General features: G+C 40.5%; 1 protein-coding gene across 2 annotated transcripts in view; it reads left to right on the top strand.

Annotated features, from left to right (window-relative positions):
* PIP4K2A (phosphatidylinositol-5-phosphate 4-kinase type 2 alpha) overlaps positions 1 to 20,569 on the top strand; it is a 181,658-nt gene that overhangs the window by 24,269 nt on the left and 136,820 nt on the right. The window lies entirely within an intron of this gene.

Below are 20,569 nucleotides of genomic sequence, written 5' to 3'. Positions count from 1 at the left end.
CATGGCTGATCTGCCATAGTTGACATGAAATGACAGGATTGTCACCAGTAATGAGGGCTTTTTTCTTGGCGTCTGTCATACAAGCATGAAAGTAATCCATGCTAACCCAGTGTTTTACTAGGCTGGACACTTGCCGAAACAGCCGACAATACGAGCAGTCAAGCAGCTGTACATGCTGGGCTAAAAAGAAACAGCTGCGAGCAAGACGGGTGTAAGAAATGCTCGAAAGACCCACCAGAGCACAACTTGAAATGATTTGGCCGGGCGGTGAAATGCTAGGAAACAGCAGTAATAGACTGGGCTTTTTCCCAGACATTTTCCAAGAACTTGAGGGTACTTTACCAGTGGTCCCTCTGCCATCCGCCTGAGACATCATAATGGTTTTCAGCAGGTGTCTCTGCTTCCAAGGATGATGCCCCAGGTGGCTCTGGTGTCCGTGGACCAGGGAGCTTGTTGATAACAGGGAGCTTGAGCTGGTAGTATATATTAGGAAGGAGCTTCCGGTTTTCTGATAGCTGTAAATGGTGTTTCACTAATATAGTTTCCTTTTGCAGTAGGAAATACTTTTAAAGGGATAAGGAGAGCTGGTAGATATATATAAACATATATATGATTATAATATATATTATTGTAAGCATATGCACACAGAAGAGTATAATGACATAAGCAAGTATCGTTCAAAGAATAATCGTAAACACACTGGATGTAAGCTGGGGCAGGGGCGTAGGCCAGAGAGAGAGACTTTAAAAGTTTTTAAAATAGTCTTTGATTCCACTTATATGAGGTACCTAGAGTAGTCAAATTCATAGTCAGAAAGTACATCAGTACATGCCAGGAGACAGGGGTGGGGGTGTCGGGGGAGGGAAAATGGGACATAGTGTTTAATTTAAAAGGGGAAAAAAAAAAGTTTTCAACAACTTTCTCTGGCAAAAGATGTGAAGGGTCTGGCTGTGAGAGATGGAACAAGGGGAGGGACAAAGGATACTTAGTGTTGACTTGTTAAGACCGCATATGTTGATGCTGGTTTTTAATAAAAGAAGACCCGGTCTGTGCTCTCTTTGAGGTTTCCTGAATGTATGTTTTGAGATTAAGCATTTACAGATAGGAAAACAGCAGACTAATAGGCAAGATGAAGCAAAAGATGATCTGCCCCAGATCTGAAACTGAAGGAGTGGGCAAGCCAGTCTGCTACCGCGTGCGTGTACAGAAAATTGTAAAGTAGTGCGTTTAGAACCACCACAAAGAACAAGTCTGCATTATACAGAGCACGTTACCGGGCTCCACACTTGTAGTTCAGGATTATTCATACTGTTTCTAGCGCGTGTTTGGCTGATGTGCTGCCTGTTGTAGCTGATGACACCCAGGATATACGGGGTGGTTCTAGGACAGTTATAAATACTTGAAGATCTTATGCTTTGAACCATAAGCACACTTACGTGTGTATGCGTGTGCACTGTTTGGTAGAGAGCTACAGAGAACTGGAAAGGGTTAAGAGGAACGACTAAAAGACAGGAGAAGAAATTAAAGTCAAAAAGTACTCCAGTCTGGAAAGACAAAGCTGTGCTTGCAAACCAAAACAAAAACCTAGGCTCAACTGACTTCTTTCCCAGCGCCTGCAGAAATGAACAAAACTTCACTTGTTGATACTTGAGGAAGAAGGTTTATGATAAAAGAAAATAACTTCTGTTTTAACATTTACAAAGCAGCTGTACCTTTGTCACTGGTTTGACCTTTACACAGCCCTGAAAGGTCAGGGCATGGGTCATCATTCATGTCTGATGGTTGAGAAAACAGCCCAGAGAGCAGTTGGCTGAGTGGACCCTGTTGGGGTGAGTCAGGAGCAAACCCAGCTCTGACTCAGGCCCCAGGCACTGGTCCCGCCTCTGTGTTTGAAAAACTCAGTGTCAATATGTCCCCTGTGTGAAGTCTGTCTCTTCAGCGACTTAACATGGGACAGCACACTCTAGGTAATGAAGTACAAGTGTGAAACATGACTTGCGTTAAGATCCTAAAGGAAAGCCTTGGCTGTGGTGGTATTAGCATCACTTTGGAAAGTCCAGGGCATAGACAGTAACCTGTCATCTCTTAGCTCCCCGGTGAGAGGCTGGGGACTGAATAGGATAAGGTTACTGACTTGTTCCAATATAAAGTCCCCTTATTTTTATTTGTACTGTACTATCATGTAAAATAAGCTTCCCCTCCTCCCCGCCCACCTTGATATCAGAGATGGGCTTTGCTAGGCCAAAAAAAAAAAAAAAGCTGAAGGATCCAAAAGATCAGTCTTGTGTGAAAAAAGAACCACAGGTAACAGGGGAGATGATGAGATGCTGCGTGTTTCCTGGGGCAGGGGTGATGCCAGTGTTTTCAGAGGCAGATCATGCATATTTAAAGATTATTGGACCATCTGTGCCTCTTCAGATGCCTGGTGAGAGGACCAAGTGTTCCGAACAAGGGTTAATGTGGTCCGTTGACCCCAGCGAACATCCAGTTAGAGTCGTCCCTTTAGAGTCGTCACTCCCTGAATAAAGACTCAGAGCCAAATTCAAATATGAGGAGTTTGCAAATTAGGCTTAACATCAGAGCAGATACCCTTAGTCTCTTAGAGGCTGTCTTTCTCGCTGTCCTTATCGGTCTGATGCAGCCGCCACCGCCACCACCAACAGTGTTGTCCGTCCCTTTTGTATGTTTTTAGCTAAACTGAGAAGTGTCTTGTTGCCTGCACTTTTTTTAAGGTTCCTGGATAGTGTTAATGTGATCATCAACATTTTTTTTCCAATTGAATAAAACACTACACTAGGAATAAAACGACCAGAATATGTAGTTTTCTACTTCTTCGGTAGCTGGCATTTTCTAGCATGTGGGCTTACTTGAGTTTGGAAGGCTGGCAGAGGAAACAAACAGCAGTTTCTGTTGTCAGTAACAAAACAAAATTGAAGTACTCAGAAAAGTTGAGCAGAAGGTAAAGTGGCACTTCAGTAGAGCTGTCTGAGGGCAGTGAGAAATTTGGTAGCTGCAGGTTGAATGTTCTACACAGGAAACCCATGTGGCTGTGTGTGTGAGGCACTCAGCAGAGTATTTCCTCTTTGGGCATTTTTATTACATCTTTTGAATTAACTCTAGCCCAGGGATTGGCAAAGTATAGCCTGTGGGCCAAAATCTGGCCCCATTCCTGTTTTGTATGGCCCTTGAGCCAAGCATGGTCTCTACATAAAACCTAAGAATGGTTTAAAAAAAAAAAATTAAAAGAATATTTCATGATAGGTGAAAATGGTATGACATTCAAATTCCAGTTGTCCATAGATGAGTTTTACTGGAACACAGGTACACTCGTTTCGTTTGTGTAGTCCCTGTAACTGCTGTTGTGTTAGAATTAGGCCGAGTTAACTAGTCAAAACAGAGACCGTATGACCTAACCAGCCTAGAATACTATATGTCCCCATTCTAGCCAAATATTATTAAGGTCAGAAAGTAGAGCTTTTTCCTCTTTTTTTTTCCTGTGATTTTTTTGGAATAGTTAAGTTTCAGCAAGCACTGTGATTTTTATCAGATGAAGGGGCCAACATTTTTTCAGCAGAGTGCATCTCTTATAAGAACAGGAGAAAACAGGAACCAAATAGCAGCCTTTCACCAAACACGAAGTTTGTCTGTTGTGTTTCTTGCTCAGCAGTCGAGGGCTGACACTTTTGGAAATGGGTTTCCTCTGGGCGTGTCTCCAGGCTGCCTGCAGGCGGGTCCCCGAGTCTCTCCCCTTCTTGCGTCGCTGCTGCTCTCCTTGCAAGCCAGGGTCTGAATCTGGCCCTTCTGACTTGCTGTCACCAGTGGAATACCGGCTTTGTGATGCCGGGTGCCTGCAGCCCAGTTTCGCCCTCTTGACTGTCAGCTGCCAGGAAAAGAGGTCGTGGCTGGACTTCTCCTGTGATGAAGAGGGACGTGGTGAAGGAAGACCCTCTAGCTGAGAGCCGTCACCAAGACCCAGAAGTCAGAGTGGGGTCACCTTAGGGTGCTGAGAAGAGCCCTTCTTGAACTGTGAGCTGAGGAAACTGGTGCTTTTAGGCCACTGTGCTTTGGAGTGCTTTGTTATGCAGTATTAGCCCATGGAAAAAGTCGGGGCATATATGTAGGCTTTTGGCTATGAAAGATGAAAGGAAAAAGATATTCTCTAATATAAGATGCTAATAAAGGCTCTGCAGTTAACTACAATTGCATGCTTGAGTTCCTGGTACATGTGGGTTCGTCTGAAAAAGTAAATAACTGTTTTTATGGCTGTAAAAATAATGTATACTTGTTGGAAAAAAATTAGAAAAAGGATAGAAAATCCTAAAGCGTGAAAATTAAATTACTCACCATTCTGCCATCTAGAGAGAAAATCCCTATTCCAGCTTTTTTTTTTACAATATATTCTTTTTTTTAATATATTCTTATTTTATAAAATTATATGTTGTTTTGTACTCTGCTCCATTTCTGTAATATTATACTACCATTAAAGTACTTCAAAAACGTGACTTTTAATGACCACAGCAGCTTGTTTAAATAGATTATGAAAAACTCACATAATTCAAAGGATTTACTATAATATCTTCATTTTCTTTTCTAGATTTGCCAGTTAGAGAATTTTTTTCTTAAACAGCTATACTGAGCTATAATTGCCATACCATACAAATGTACAGCCTAAATACCATTTAAAGTATACAATTCAGTGTCTTTTAGTATATTCACAGGATTCTGTAATCATTATCACAATCTAATTTTAGAACTTTTTATCTCCTCTAAAAGAAACACAACCTCATCACCCTTCCCACCCCTATCCCCAGCCCTTGTTGTTCAGTCACTAAGTCATGTCCGACTCTTTGCAACCCCATGGCCAGATTCCGCTGCCCAGCACTATCTCCCAGAGTTTGCTCAGATTCATGTCCACTGAGGCAGTGATGCTATCTAACCATCTCATCCTCTGTTGTCCCCTCTCCTCCTGTCCTCAGTCTTTCCCAGCATCAGGGTCTTTTCCAGTGAGTTGGCTCTTCACATCAGGTGGCCAAAGTATTGGAGCTTCAGCTTCAGCAACAGTCCTTCCAATGAGTATTCAGGGTGGATTTCCTTTAGGATTGACTGCTTTGATGACTTTGCAGTCCAAGGGACTATAGTCTTCTCTAGCACTACAATTCAAAAACACCCATTCTTCGGTGCTTAGTCTTCTTCCCTAGCCCTAGGCAACCAGGAATCTCCTTTCTGTCTATACATTTATATAGCCTTTTGTGACTGGCTTCTTTCATTTCAATTCAGTTCAGTTCAGTTCAGTTCAGTTCAGTTGCTCAGTCGTGTCTGACTCTTTGCAACCCCATGAATCGCAGCATGCCAGGCCTCCCTGTCCATCACCATCTCCCAGAGTTCATTCAGACTCACGTCCATCGAGTTGGTGATGTCATCCAGTCATCTCATCCTCTGTCGTCCCCTTCTCCTCCTGCCCCTAATCCCTCCCAGCATCAAAGTCTTTTTCAGTGAGTCCACTCTTCGCATGAGGTAGCCAAAGTACTGGAGCTTCAGCTTTAGCATCATTCCTTCCAAAGAAATCCCAGGGTTAATCTCCTTCAGAATGGACTGGTTGGATCTCCTTGCAGTCCAAGGGACTCTCAAGAGTCTTCTCCAACACCACAGTTCAAAAGCATCAATTCTTCGGTGCTCAGCCTTCTTCACAGTCCAACTCTCACATCCATACATGACCACAGGAAAAACCATAGCCTTGACTAGACGGACCTTAGTTGGCACAGTAAAGTCTCTGCCCTTGAGTATGCTATCTAGGTTGGTCATAACTTTTCCTCCAAGGAGTAAGCGTCTTTTATTTAGCATAATGTTTTCAAGCTTCATCTTTGTTGTAGCCTGTTCCTTCTTCTGGTCAAATAATGTAACTTTGTGTAGATACATCACATTTTATTTATCCATTCATCAATTGATGGTATTTGGATTGTTTCCACTTTGGGGCTATTATGAGTAACACTGCTATGAACATTCATATACAAATTGATGTGTGAACATATGTTTCTGTTTTCAGGCATTAATCTAGGAGTGGAATTTTTGGGTCATGATGGTAACTGTCTAAATTTATGAGGAATTGCCAAACTGTTTTCCAAGGCAGTTGTATCATTTTGCATTCTTGCCGCCAACAGATGAGGTTTCTAATTTCACTACCTCTTTCCCAACACTTAATACCGTATTTTTGATTACAGCCATCCCAGTGGGTATGCAGTGATATCATTGTGATTTTGATTCATACTTCCCTAATGGCTAATGATGTTGAGCATCTTTTAATAAGATTATTGGCCATCTTTATATCTTTTTTTTTTTTTTTTTAGAAATCTCTTTTCAGACATTTTGCCCATCTTTCAACCAGGTTGTCTTTTTATTACTAAGTTGTAACAATTCTAAATAACTCCCTTATCAGAGATGTGCTTTGCAATCTTGTCTTGAATTTTGTGGATTTTCTTTCCTTTTCTTGATAGCATTGTTTGCAACATTAATGTTTTCAATTTTGATGTTAGTCTGACTTACCTGTTTTTTGTTGTTGTTGCTTCTGCCTTTGGTGTCATATCTAAGAAATGATTGCCTTCTAAGAAATGATTGCCTAAACCAAGGTTACACAGATTTTAGAGAATTTTATTCATTTATTTTCAACTTACAGCTAGTACTGCCAAGACTTTTGTTTTTAATGGTTACCCCTTTCAGAGCAATACATATGAAGCACATTCTTTTTAATTGCTGCATAATATTCTATGGTGGATGAATAGACTATTCTCCATAAACAAAGAGAGTGAAATTAATGCAGAAAGGTTTGGAAATAGCCACTGTGTGCCCCATCTTCCATTTGGATTTATCTGGGGGGACCACATGAAGATACATGCACACCAGAGTATGTCCATGAATAAACTGATGGGAGTGCCCTGGGAAAGTGGAGCCCACACAGCTTCTTTGCTGAGGTTCCATAACTGGTATTTAAGTTCTTCTATATTGTCGAAAAGGGGGTTGGCAGAGCTAAGAAGGATGTACCTGATGTTTTTCAGGCACTTGTGACAAAATGAAGATATTTTAGAAATGAAAGTCAAGCAATTAAAGTCAAGTATAATTTTTTGGTATCACTTATTACTACCGGTTTAAAAGGAATGAAAAACCTAGAGGAGTCTGAACTGACGTTCTAGCCCTGTAAAATCTATTTAACATAATTACTGGTCAGCTCTTCATTTTAAAGAACTAGAGTGGCAGGGCATGTTTTAGTGTTTTTAGATTCTTTCAACAGTCCTTAGTGGCCCATCATATTTGATTGTATGATGGAACACACTTGGCCTCCTTTTAATAAATCTTCATATCATTGCTCTTATTTAGACTCCCATGAGAAGGCCACTTTGACACCTTAGTGACTGATTGAAAGTTATATTCTCTCTTCATTAAAATTTTTTTCTGATGGTTTTAGGATCTGTTATTCCCTGTTACATATGAGTTAAATTAAGTAAATAATTTGTAGTCAACTGGCGAATAGAGGTGATTTTGAGGGTATTTTTTAAAAAAACTGTCTATTAACAGAAACTTTAAGACTTTTCCAAAGTAGAGAGAACAGTGTACTGAAGCCCCATGAATCTGTTCCTCATGTTTAGCATTTAGCATCTCAGACCCAGTTCTGTCTTACTGTTCTGTGCAGTTCATCCCATGCAGCAGCCCTGAGGACTGAACACGTGAACTATGGCAAGTCCAGGGTGAGAAGCACTCACGTGCAAAACACCACCTACAGCCCCTTTGGACATTCTGCCCTCCCTCCTTGGGGTTCCTCAGGGAATCCTTCCCCGCCCCCATATCTGAATCAACATCCCCCCAGCCCTGTTCCCTGTAAACCCCTTGTTTGTTTCCTTTATAACCAAAACTTTACAACTGGTCATTAGTTAATTATTTGCTTGCCTGGTTAAGTTTCAGTCTGACTTTCCACCAGGAAAGTCAGGAAAGGCGGGCCTGGCGTGGACTCACTTGTGACTCACCAGTGACCACCTGGTGAGTGAGCACACCCACCACGGCAGGAACGTGCAACCCAGGTGGCTCCCACACCTATTTTGCAAAACACAATCATCATCTCCTTTACTATCTTGATGTGAAATCCACAGATTATAGAAACTGTCGACACATAATTATTTTTGAAAATGAACAGAATGCCCTAACTAGAATGTCAAAGAGAAATGTGAGTGATTCATAATAAAATAAGGTACTTTTCTTTTTCTGTTTCTGATATTGGCAGTGTGCCTTGTATCAGACTAACCCTCTGCCAGATATAATTCTGAACTCTGGTTAATGTCCTTATAATATACATATACGTGTGCATGCATACACACAGTGTTGACAGTCCTGAATTGCTTGATCCCTCAGTTACTTGCAGTCTCCCTGAAAGAGTTACCAAAGAGGCCCGTATGTCTGAGTTCCTTATACAAAAGCATAACCCTCATCCCCTCTACCCTCTTCCCCATCACTTAGTACCATCTGACATTCTCTTTTTTAATTTTTAAATTTTATTATCTGTCTCTTCAACTGAGAAGCTCCATGAAAGGCAAGAGATTTTTCTCTTTTGTTCACCGTATACCCCAAGGACCTAGGTAGGACAGTGCCCTGCAATATAGTAGGTGCTCAGGCTGTTTTCACTGAACCGATGAGTCCTTTCCTTCTTGCTCTGTGATTTTTCAGCAAGAAGGGACTGTGAATAGCTGGACTGTGGGCAACTGTCCAGAAACAATGTACCCCTTATCAGCCCATTTTTGAGCCCTCTGGCTAAGGTCTCCTCTTTGTCCTGGACATTGGGAAGTCTCTTTCAAAGTGAAATGATGTGTCAGATGGAGACTCACTCTCTATTTTTCCTGCCACATTCCGGTGTTTCTAGAATACCTCTCTTGATCTGGCAGTGTGTGCATTCAGTGCCTTTCGGTTGAGGAAGTGAGCCAGATGGCTGAGAGGTGATCAGTCTGATGGTTGACCTGTAGATTCTGATTCAGACTGACTGGTCCTTGACATCTAGGAGCCATCACATTGCCTGTTGGGAACAACGCTTGTTAGTGGAAAGTTCTGTTGGTACTAGTTTCTGAAAGAGGGGGATATGTTTTGATTAATTTAGATGTGAACTTAACCTTTATTTGCTTTTTTTTACTGTGTCTTTATTTCTCTAGTTGCGGGGAGTGTGGGCTCCTCTCCAGTTGCGGTGTGCAGGCTTCTCGGTGCCCTGGTTTCTCTTGTTACAGAGCGTGGGCTCTGGGGCACACAGGCTTCAGTAATCGTGGTGCATGGGCTCAGTTGCCCTGTGGCTTGTGGAGTCTTCCCAGACCAGGGATCGAACCCATGTCCCCTGCATTGGCAGGTAGGTTCTTAACCACTGGACCACCAGGGAAGTCCCTTTATTTGCTATTGACTGCCACTTAGTGAAAAATTTTATCAAGTGGAAGAAACTTTGGTGAAATGAAAGCACACTTTGTCTGGACCGTAGTCTTTGAGCCGATACTGTCAGTGAAACAAGACATTGGGAAAGTGCTGTACACGGAACCTCAAGAGGAGAGAGGCAAGGCATGAAGAAGAGAAGGGGCCCAGCTGCACATGAGCGTGTCACAGAGCATGGGGATGGAGTGGTGGCGTGAGGGGGCACAGTCTGCCCATATGCTTGTGAATGGTAGTTGGGAATACTGACCAGCATTCTCAGCATATTTAAGTAAAAGATCATGTAAAATAAATTGTGTTATTTTACCAAAACGGAAATCAGTTTCCTTCTTCCAAGTCTTGAAATAAAGAAAGAGCATTCAAGGATGATGACCAAGACTTTAACACTGCTGGCCTTCTCTCTCTTCTCTGGATAGTATGTAGGATGGACGTGACAGCCCATCTATGAAATTGCAGCTCTTGTGTCATAAGAAATGTACTACAGTGCCCATTTAAGGGAACCCTCCTGCTTGTTACTTACGAGGGCTTGTTTATTGGCCTTCCTTCTTTAACGTTTTTCTTCTAAGAGTTAAAGCAAAGGTGTCGGGTAAATACTTCATTGTCATTGTGGCTCTTATACAAGAAGTCCATCTGCCTGTCACTTTCTCCACTCTTGTATTAGTACCAATGTTCCCAATAACCAGTGTATTAATCAACATTGTGTGAATAATACAGTGTAAATTTTAAGAATGAAGGACCAGAGAGACATCTCATACCAGTGATGACCATCCTGAGCTGTGTTCTCTTGAGGCAATTAAATAAGTTCTCTTTGATTAATGGTTTCCACCTTGGCTATCTTTGAACAGCCCAAGTAAAGCATATAACAAAACGTCTTAATAAAACAAAGCTGGTTGGTTGTCCCAATAAAATTTTGTCCTTCTACAAGGAATCTATAATTATAAAATTACATTTTCAGAAAATATTCCCATCTGTCCATTGTCAGCTGAGGCTGAGAGTAAGAGCTGCACCAGCTTAGTGACTGGCACAAGCAGATGCACAGTAAGGACCCGTGGAATGCATAGCTGAGTGCTGGAGGAACAGAGTTTGAGTAGCAAAAGCAACTAACCTCCCCTTCTTTTGCTTCCAAGTCTGTCTACCTGCCTGTCTGTCTCTCTTTGCCATAGCGTGATTCTTAGGAGTAGAGGTGTGTGAGAGACATGGAAACTGCTTTTAATTAATTAATTATCTTTTTTGGCTGCACCTGGATGTGGCATCCTGGATCTCAGTTCCCCAACCAGGGATAGAGCCTGCACCCCTTGCGGTGAAATCACAGAGTCTGTGAAAGCACTTGACTGCCAGCAAAGTCCCAGAAACTACTTTTAAAGGGACAGTTCACCAAAAGAAAGCGATATGAGATGAAAGGGATTACTAGGGAGACTAGTGTTGATACTGATGTTAAGGCTAGTTAACATTTTGTAAATACCCACCATGAGCAAGACAGTATCTCAGTTGCCTGAAGATGTTAGGGAAAGTGAAAGTTCACGTCCCTGTGGTTACATGTTTGGCTGTCAGCATGCACGAAGGAGACATGACACCACGTTAGACACAGGAAGAAGCAGATGTAAAGATTCTGCGTTGAACCAAGAGGGTGGAGTAGAGAAGGCTTGCTTGCACAGCACATTTCTGCAGAAAATAAGCTGGTCTTTTAGTTGGTGAGATGACTTTTCATTTGGCAGTACTATTCCTCTGGGATGGCTCTGTGAATTCAATAAAACAAAGCTAAAGAAAACCCTATTCTGTTTGAGGGAATGTATAATTAACCCATAGAAATTAGTGCCATCCAGTATATTACTGAAGAAAAAGGATTAAATACTGGTATGAATAAAAATAGTGTCTGTTATTGTTCTCCTTGGAATAGAATTACAAAGGCTGTCAATCATCCTGCGTAAGGATCTGGTTTATTACTGGCTGGCTTGGGAACAGTGCCTTCTGCCTCCCTGTTACATGATAGTCCACAATTGGGTGAATAGCGGGATCCCCCCCTGCCCCGCTTTTCTTTAGGGTCTGGTGTGAGATGCTACAGGAACAGAAAAGGCAGTTGTGGTTGTTTTGGGATTGTGTTTGGTATGTTTCTGTGCTGTTAGAATGATTTGTATTCCTTTTAAAATTTCTTTGCGTGTATTGCATGCTACTTTTGCGTTTAGTATGCCCTCGACTTGAACCGAGACCCCCAGGCCAGAACTGGGACACCTGGTTCTCGTTCCAGGTCTGCTTTTGACTTTTGTGGGTCATTTTAGTTAATTCATGAACGCTGATTGCATTTTCCAGCATGACTTTCTGTGAAAACAAAGGAATGGAACCCAGTTCCTGCCCTTAAAAAAATCTGTTTAGTTGAAGGATCATCCACATAAACATCGTGATGATGTGTATGAACATCATTTGTGACATAGGGAAGGAACCCAAACCACCCTTGATGGGGAGCGTGAGGAAAACTTCCTGAAGGAGGTCATGTCTAAGTTCATTTGAAGTTTCCACCCTGGGGGATCAAGTGATTTGTAGGGCATTTGGGCTAGGATCTTCCAGTCTTGCTCTGCCCTGGTAGCTACACCTAGAACTTCTCAAGTTGAAAACCATCCATACCGTTGCTATTCTCTGAGCTATGACCTCCTTTCCAGCAGGAGCTTTGCCTCTTTCCACCACTAACCTTGTTCTAACTCTGTGGAGATGGATTATCCAGCCAGAGCTGTCCTTTCTCCTTCTTTCATAACAATTTCCACTTTATAAAGGTTTCTTTTTTTTTATCATTTATGCAAATATACCTTCCCTTCCATCTTTTATTTTGGTCTTCAACCTCTCCTCTTTTCCTTTTTATTCCTTCTCTCTGTGTACCAAAAAGATCTCCCCTAATTATAGCTGAAAAACATTTGTTAACATTTTTGATAACCATCAGAGAATTTCAGAACAATATATTTTGAACTAAAGTGAGACTTAAGCAGAGTCCTCTATCTTCAGAGCTCTTGAAAGCTCCATGAGTACATGTGTGCATGCTAAGTTGCCTCACTCGTGTCCAACTCTTTGTGACCCCATGGACTGTAGCCTGCCAGGCACCTCTGTCCATGGGATTCTCCAGGCAAGAATACTGGAGTAAGTTGCCATGCCCTCCTCCAGGAGATCTTCCCGACCCGAGGATGGAGCCCATGTCTCTTACATCTCCTGCATTGGCTGGCAGGTTCTTTACCACTGAGCCCTGAAAGCTCCCTCAGTTCAGTTCAGTTCAGTCGCTCAGTTGTGTCCGACTCTTTGCGACCCCATGAATCGCAGCACGCCAGGCCTCCCTGTCCATCACCATCTCCTGGAGTTCACTCAGACTCACGTCCATCGAGTCCGTGATGCCATCCAGCCATCTCATCCTGGGTCATCCCCTTCTCCTCCTGCCCCCAATCCCTCCCAGCATCAGAGTCTTTTCCAATGAGTCAACTCTTCGCATGAGGTGTCCAGAGTACTGGAATTTCAGCTTTAGCATCATTCCTTCCAAAGAAATCCCAGGGTTGATCTCCTTCAGAATGGACTGGTTGGATCTCCTTGCAGTCCAAGTCTCAAGAGTCTTCTCCAACACCACAGTTCAAAAACATCAATTCTTCGGCGCTCAGCCTTCTTCATAGTCCAACTCTCACATCCATACATGACTACTGGAAAAACCATAGCCTTGACTAGATGGACCTTAGTCGGCAAAGTAATGTCTCTGCTTTTGAATATACTATCTAGGTTGGTCATAACTTTTCTTCCAATGAGTAAGCATCTTTTAATTTCATGGCTACAGTCACCATCTGCAGTGATTTTGGAGCCCCCAGAAATAAAGTCTGACACTGTTTCCACTGTTCCCCATCTATTGCCCATGAAGTGATGGGACCGGATGCCATGATCTTCATTTTCTGAATGTTGAGCTTTAAGCCAACTTTTTCACTCTCCTCTTTCGCTTTCATCAAGAGGCTTTTTAGTTCCTCTTCACTTTCTGCCATAAGGGTGGTGTCATCTCCCTAGAAATGTTTAAATCATCTTTCTCTCCAGTTAAACATGTTTTTCCTAAATAAATGTAAATTGATAATTTTCTATATAACACTAGTGTATTATCAACTAGCAAGAAAAGAGTGGGTATTGAAACCAGGAATGCTTCACTAAAAAAATGAAATATATAGAACAGATAATAGAGTTAACAGAAGCTAGATTTGAAGATACATCCCCAAAGTATGCTATTAATTTTTTGCTATAAATTATCTCATTTGTTTGTTTTATAAAAACAGCCCAAACTATATTTTTGCTTCAAACACCAAGAGGAGTAAGAATTTCTTACATAATTTCCATTAATGTTTTGTTTTTGTTTAATGTCGAGTGTTGATGATAAAATGGATATTGCAAAGGAAATTATTTTCTGATATTTTTCTGCCCTGAAACTGATATAACAGTATTTCATTTACAGATGAATTTCATTTGCATAGAATTTTGTGGACTAGTTTAGAATACCGACATCTGTTTGTGACATTAAATTTCAGAGAAAATGTATTCTGAATTGGGAGCTACCTAACTTGTAAAACAACAAAAGGCTTTCACTTTCTACCATAATGAATGCAATCCAGAAACATCTAGTTCCTCTGGCAGAAGGAAAGCTTTTTTTTTTTGCTAATTAGCCAGGAAAGGCTAATTTTCATTGAAATCAACCTATTGTCTTTTAATTAGTGATAGTTGCTGATGAAAAACACCTACTGAGAAACTTTTAGAGAATTTTGAAGAGTTTTAATGCAGAGATTTTAAAAGAACAATTTAAAAATATTACTAATGTAAGTCCACTGACAACTTGAGGATTTTCCATGGCTAAGAGTCATATCAATCATGAAAGCATGACCTACTTTTAAGATAGTTCAGAGGGGTTTTAAAACTGGGGTTCAAAGTTTTCTTTCCCGTGTTCTTTGTACAGGTGAGAAGTGTCTGAAAGACACATATATTTTCTAATTAAGAAATACAAAGTAAAAGATTCGCTTTTAGAAGAGAGTTTTAATCATATAACCCACCCATATTAATGTTTTGGTGTGAAAATGTGTGTTCAGCGAAACACATGTAACATGAGAGTTCATTCCTTTGTTAGGTGTTAATTGTTTTTATGACCATTAGTTTTACAAATGATCCTTTGTTTGTTGAAGAATGATTAAAACCACATCAATGTGACTTTCTCACTTAAAACTTTTGGATGAAAGCCAGCACATTCAAAGCCAAAGAGCTTATAGTGAGATCTTAAGGTATTTGTTACCATAATTGTAATTTCATTTTCTGTGAAATAATCACACAGTATTTCAAGAGTAGTATGCTGTATTTGAATACACACATCAAAATTTTCTTTTTCCTGTATGGGAAATTTAATTTAAGGCCATTTAATGGAATGAAATTGAACTCTATGGTTATTTTATTTTCCTTGCTACTTGATGAAGATCTTGCTCTTTCAAGCATTGTATGAAACCATTAGTACCCACATTCTTACTTGATAAAATAAGGTGTTTTACATGATGTGGAAAATATTATTCTGAATCTGATAAAGCATTTCTGTACTAATCACACGTTATTATTTTTTTATTCATACGGAGTTACAGTCTGAGGGTTAGAAATATTAGTATTTTGTCTTCTCATTTTATTCAGTATAATTATTAATATTGTCAAAGTCTTTGTTTTTTAATTGTAGGTGATGTTTAATTTTTTTTCCACTTTTTATTTTATATCAGAATATAGCCAATTAATGATGTTGTGATAGTTTCCGGTGAACAGCAAAGGGACTCAACCATACATATACATGCATGCGTTCTCCCCAAAATCCCCTCCCATCCAGGCTGCCACTTAACATTGAGCAGGGTTCCCTGTGCTATTCAGGAGATCCGTGTTGGTTATCCATTTTAAATATAGGACTGTGTACATGTCCATCCCGAACTCCCTAACTATCCCTTCCCCCCATCCTAACCCTTCCCCTCAACCATAAATTCCTTCTCTAAGTCAAAGTCTTATACTTTTTTTTAAAAAAATAAGTTTTCTTAAAGCAAGTAGTGAATTGTATCCACCTGCCGTTTTTTACAAAAGCTTTCTCGGTGGCTCAGGCAGTAAAGAGTCCACCTGCAATATGGGATCCCTGGGTCAGGGAAGATCCCCGGAGAAGGGAATGGCAACCCACTCCAGCCCCTTTTACATACGGCCTATAGAATGGCATCAGCCAATGATGAACTTTCTTGTAGAGAGGTGAACGCTGGTTATTCTGATGCCGTACTGGCATATCACCCACCCATCAGTATAGAACTTTTAAAACCTTTTTGAAAGTTAATGGGAAAATGTGTATCTGGGGAGCAAAGAAGTGCAAGCGACCACTTAAGAAGTTCTGTTTCATCTGGGGCTTAAACTTCATGTCAGGGCCTGTAGAAAAGTAAGTGCCTGGAAACAGTGCAGTAAGCCCTTAGGTCCTTAAGAAGAACCACAGCTGGGGCTCTATGGTGGCTGACGCAAGCGGTTGATGATAAACCAGCTGCAAGATGTTGGCAGAAGGCTGTGTTGGCCTTTGGGTTTGGAGTTGCCTTCTGAGTAGGATTTTAGAGCTGCTCCTTGTCTCTAAGTATTTGATTATATCTTTTTGGACTGATAGAATTTCAAAAGAGAATTACTCAGTGAGTGCTTCCCTGCTGCATAAAAAAGCTACCCTTAGGTAAATTGGGGAACGAGGCTTTGAAAGGCCCTGGTTTCCTTTATGACTTTGGTATATACGTAGTTTTTTCCCGTCTGTACTTTAGATAGCCAGCATAAAAAACTGGTTGATAATCAGTACGTTAGTCAATGTATTTGAAAGTCTTTATAGCACTCCACATTTTTCAGATATTCATTTTGAAATCAATGGTAGAAAATTTTGTATTATTTTCTGTGTTCCTTAAGTAGTATGAATAATTAGATACAAGTATTAATGGGAAGCAAAGTATTAAAAATAGCACAAATGATATCATTAGGATTTGGGGAGAATGATTACAATGTGGTCAGTGGGAATTTAGTTTTCTTCCTCAGGATATAAATGATTAGTCAATCTTCACACGGTCAGGTTTATTAGAAACCTGTCTCAAACATTATAAGAGAATGTTACATGTTTATACTCTTTCTGGAAAATGATCTAGAGATATCTATCAACATTAAAAGTGCATATTGATCAAAGGCACACTCCCAGTCCTGATCATCCCTCCCCTAGAAATAAAAGCACTGGGTAGGAAGGTTTTATAAATCAAATACATTTTGGCATCACTGTATTTTGTGTCAAAATATTGGAAACAAAAAATGAATAACCTTCAGTAGTGGAATGGCCAAATAAATCATAGTACATTCATACTTTGGGATATTAGGCAGCTATTAAAATTGAGTTAGCCCAGTAGGGTGAACTCTGTGATGTATTTTAGGGAATGGAAGTGTCAGCAAAGTGTATGTAATAAGAGTCCGCATTTTAAAAACACAAAGTATTTCTCTGCATTGCTTTAAAAAAAAGTTCTTTTTTTTTTTTTTTCTTCTCTGCTTTGCTTTACTTTGTTATATCTTCCAACCAAGCTGTCAACATTGGCTGTGAGGTTTGGGAGGGGCCAGAAGGTTACAGGGAAAAAGTGAAGTTTTTCTTTTCTTTTCTGATAAGACAGATACATAGTCAGTTGTTTAAGTAAAAGTAGACATGTGTGTTGTTGCTTATTTGCTAAGTTGTGTCTGAGTCTTTATGACCCTGTGACTGTAGCCTGCCAGGCTCGGCTGATGGAATTTCCCAGGCAAGAATACTGGAGTGGGTTGCCATTTCCTTCTCCAGGGTATTTTCCTGACCCAGGGATCGAGCCTTATCTCCTACATTGACAGGCAGGTTCTTTATATCTCTGAGCCAATATAAACCCAAAACCTTTAATGAAATGTGCTACCTTTCAAAGAAATGCAGAAATGCATTTCTTTACAAATTAAAATAATCTGTGGCCCTGGGATAGTAATTTGTGTATATCATAAAGCTATTTTGTCTTGTGTTAGATCTATGACATTATTAGTACTAAAAACTAAAAAGGAAAAATTTCAAAATTGTATAATTTTTGTTTAAAAACACATAGACACCAAACCAAAAACAGAAGGTGAAAGACTTATATAATGTATACATACACACGAATATGCATATCTCTGACCCAGTAATTCCACTCCTAGGAATTTATCATTATTTAGCTAATTAGAAACATCTTTCAAAAAACATCATGTCCAGTGATATTTATTAAGCAGCTTTGTTTATAATGGCTGACTATGCAGATTATAAATGCACAGTAAGACTGGTTAAATTATGATATGACTATACAATCGAGTCTTATTAATACTAATGATGTAACTATTTATATGGAAAATTAGTAAAAAATATTGCAAAATAATATATAGTATTATTTCCATTTTTATAATAAATATATATATAGAGAGAGCATTGTCTGGAAAAAAAGTCTGGAGGACTATATGTCAAAACATAATGACATTCCTGGGATGATGGAATTTTTTATCTTCTCTTTGTATTCTTTTTTAGCATTCTGAGATAACCTCCAACCTTTGATGAAATAATATGTTCACTTTCTACAATGAACATGTATTACTTTTATAGTTAAAATAAAATGATTTTGTTCATTTGATAGATTAAGAAAACGCCAAACAGAAATTCACCCACATGGAAAATAAACAGAGTTCAAAGTTAGAGAAGAGGAAGGTCAAAGTAGTAAACATTTATTAAGCACCAAATGTGTGCTAGTTTTTTATATACATTATTTCAGTTAAGTAATTCTTTTATTTACTAAGCAAATATATATTAAACACCTACTATTGTGTTACAGTCACAACAAACAGACCTCTTTGCAGAAACTGGCTCCAAAATATATCCTTGTAGATCACACAGCTCATTCACTGGAAAGCCAAGGACTTACATCCAACTAAAAGTGCCAGGATCCTCTCAATTTACTACGGACCCAAATCTGGGATGGTTAATCTACCAGTGATCCTGGACTTTTGGTAGGACTAACGGAAAATGCATCCTAATTATAGGCCGATCCCAGAATATTGGAGTTTACCAACTGTTCCCCTCCTCTTCTCATCCTGAACAACGGACTCTGGATGTTGGAGACCCGCATGTGGGCTGACTGCTAGTGCCGCGCCTTCCTCCATATGTGCATCCCACCCATGTCCAAGCGCGCAGATTCCTAGCATCGTCAGATGGCCAGATTTGAGTCACTGTCATCAGACGTCCCCGCCACTGGCTTTTAGCCATTAAACCTCCCCCACCTCCCGGCCCGAGTGCAGATATGTGTTGTGTTAGTCGCTCAGTGTGTCAGTGCTCTTTGCAGCCCCATGGACTGCATCCTGCCAGGCTCCTCTGTCCATGGAATTCTCCAGGCAAGAATACTGGAGTGGGTTGCCATTCCCTTCTCTAGGAGATCTTCCCAATCCAGGAATCAAACCTGGGTCTCCCACAGTGCAGGCAAATTCTTTACAGTCTGAGCCACCAGGGAAGCCCCTACTCTCTTACTATTATTTCTGCATTTCTTGTGGGGGTGCTATGCGTTTCTAAGCCATTCAAGTGGTCTTCAGATCAACCAAAGATTCCTTATACATCACTTGACTTCACATCTTGTCAAATAAGCTTTTAATCTAGCTCAGGAGTTTATTTTTCCCCTGGATAAACAATGATGTGCCTTGCATATTAAAGGGCAAAACTGAACACTGGAGGCCAGAATCCTTAATTACATGCAAAATGTTTTCAACTGCATTTCCTGGCACGCTCACAAGTATCAAGTTGAGGTTGCCTTTTGGAAACCTTGTGGTATAGCATTTCAGAAATCCTCAGCCTTCGGCACAATCTCACTGAGATGTTGAACCCCAATCAGAAAGAACCCTTCTGATCTTACAAAAGGCTCCTGGTTCTCTGGGTTATATTTAGAGAAGTGGAAAAAGGAAGGGTTTGGAGCGTGGGAAGAGAGGAGATAGAACTGATGGAACAATGCAGTCTGATAGAAAAACCAGGTCAAACAATTTCATCTGTGTATAAAAATGAAAGTGTGAAAGAGGAGATAAGAAGTAGTGCAGACCTGATATTGACCCAGTATTGATCTGATGCCTGGACTAGATCGATTTTCATCTCTGCTCCCTCTGGTATAATACATGGTTACATACTGGGGTTTTCTTGCTGTCATGCCTCATGCCCAACTTTTCAGAGTCACATGCTGTTGTTTCTATGAAAGAATTTTTAAAAAAATAGTTTTATTTATGTATTTTTTGGCACTGCTGGGTCTTCTTTGATGTGAGACCTTTAGCAAATGGAGGCTCCTCTCTAGTCGTGGTGCTCGGGCTTCTCATTGCCGTGGCTTCTCTAGTAGCAGAGTACAGGTTCCAGGGCATGTGGGCTCAGAAGTTGCTGCTCCCAGGTTCTTGAGCGCAGGGCTCAGCAGTTGTGGTGCACAGGCTTAGGGGCTCAGCGGCATGTGCAGTCCTCCTGGACCAGGGATCAAACCTGTGTCTCCTGCACTGGCAGATGGGCTCTTTGCCACTGAGCCACCTGGGGAGCCCAGCTATTAGGAATTTTTATTCTCATACACCATGAGCTCCATTCTGGCCTCTGGCTGAACTACACAGGAGAGTTTCCACATCACATCCCCTTTCCTCCTCTTCCCCGGTGTTCGTCTGTGCTTTTCCTCTTGTGACTAGTTCTGCCATTTCAGCCTCTTCTCTCTGGTCCTCACTCTAGATTCTGCTTCAAGTATCTGCTCAGAAATACCTATGTATATATACATACTTGTTTATTGACTGATTCACTCAGACAGCACTTGTTGTGTACATACTGCCTATTACCAGATATTGAGGAAGGGGAAAAATAGCACTAAAAAGCACTAAAAGTTCTTTGCCCTCAAGGAACTTACGGTTTAATTTAAAAGCTTATGGTTTAATTTAACTTTAAGGTTTAAATTAAAGGAGGGTGAAGGGAGGGATAGTTATTGAGTTTGGGATGGACACACACACACTGCTGTATTTAACATGGATAACCAACAAGGACCTACTGTGTAGCACAGGCAACTCTGCTCAACATGTAGCAACC

Source organism: Capricornis sumatraensis, chromosome 15 (genome assembly GCF_032405125.1).
Source record: "Capricornis sumatraensis isolate serow.1 chromosome 15, serow.2, whole genome shotgun sequence".
Taxonomy (NCBI): domain Eukaryota; kingdom Metazoa; phylum Chordata; class Mammalia; order Artiodactyla; family Bovidae; genus Capricornis; species Capricornis sumatraensis.
This window is presented reverse-complemented; position numbering and strand designations above follow the sequence as displayed.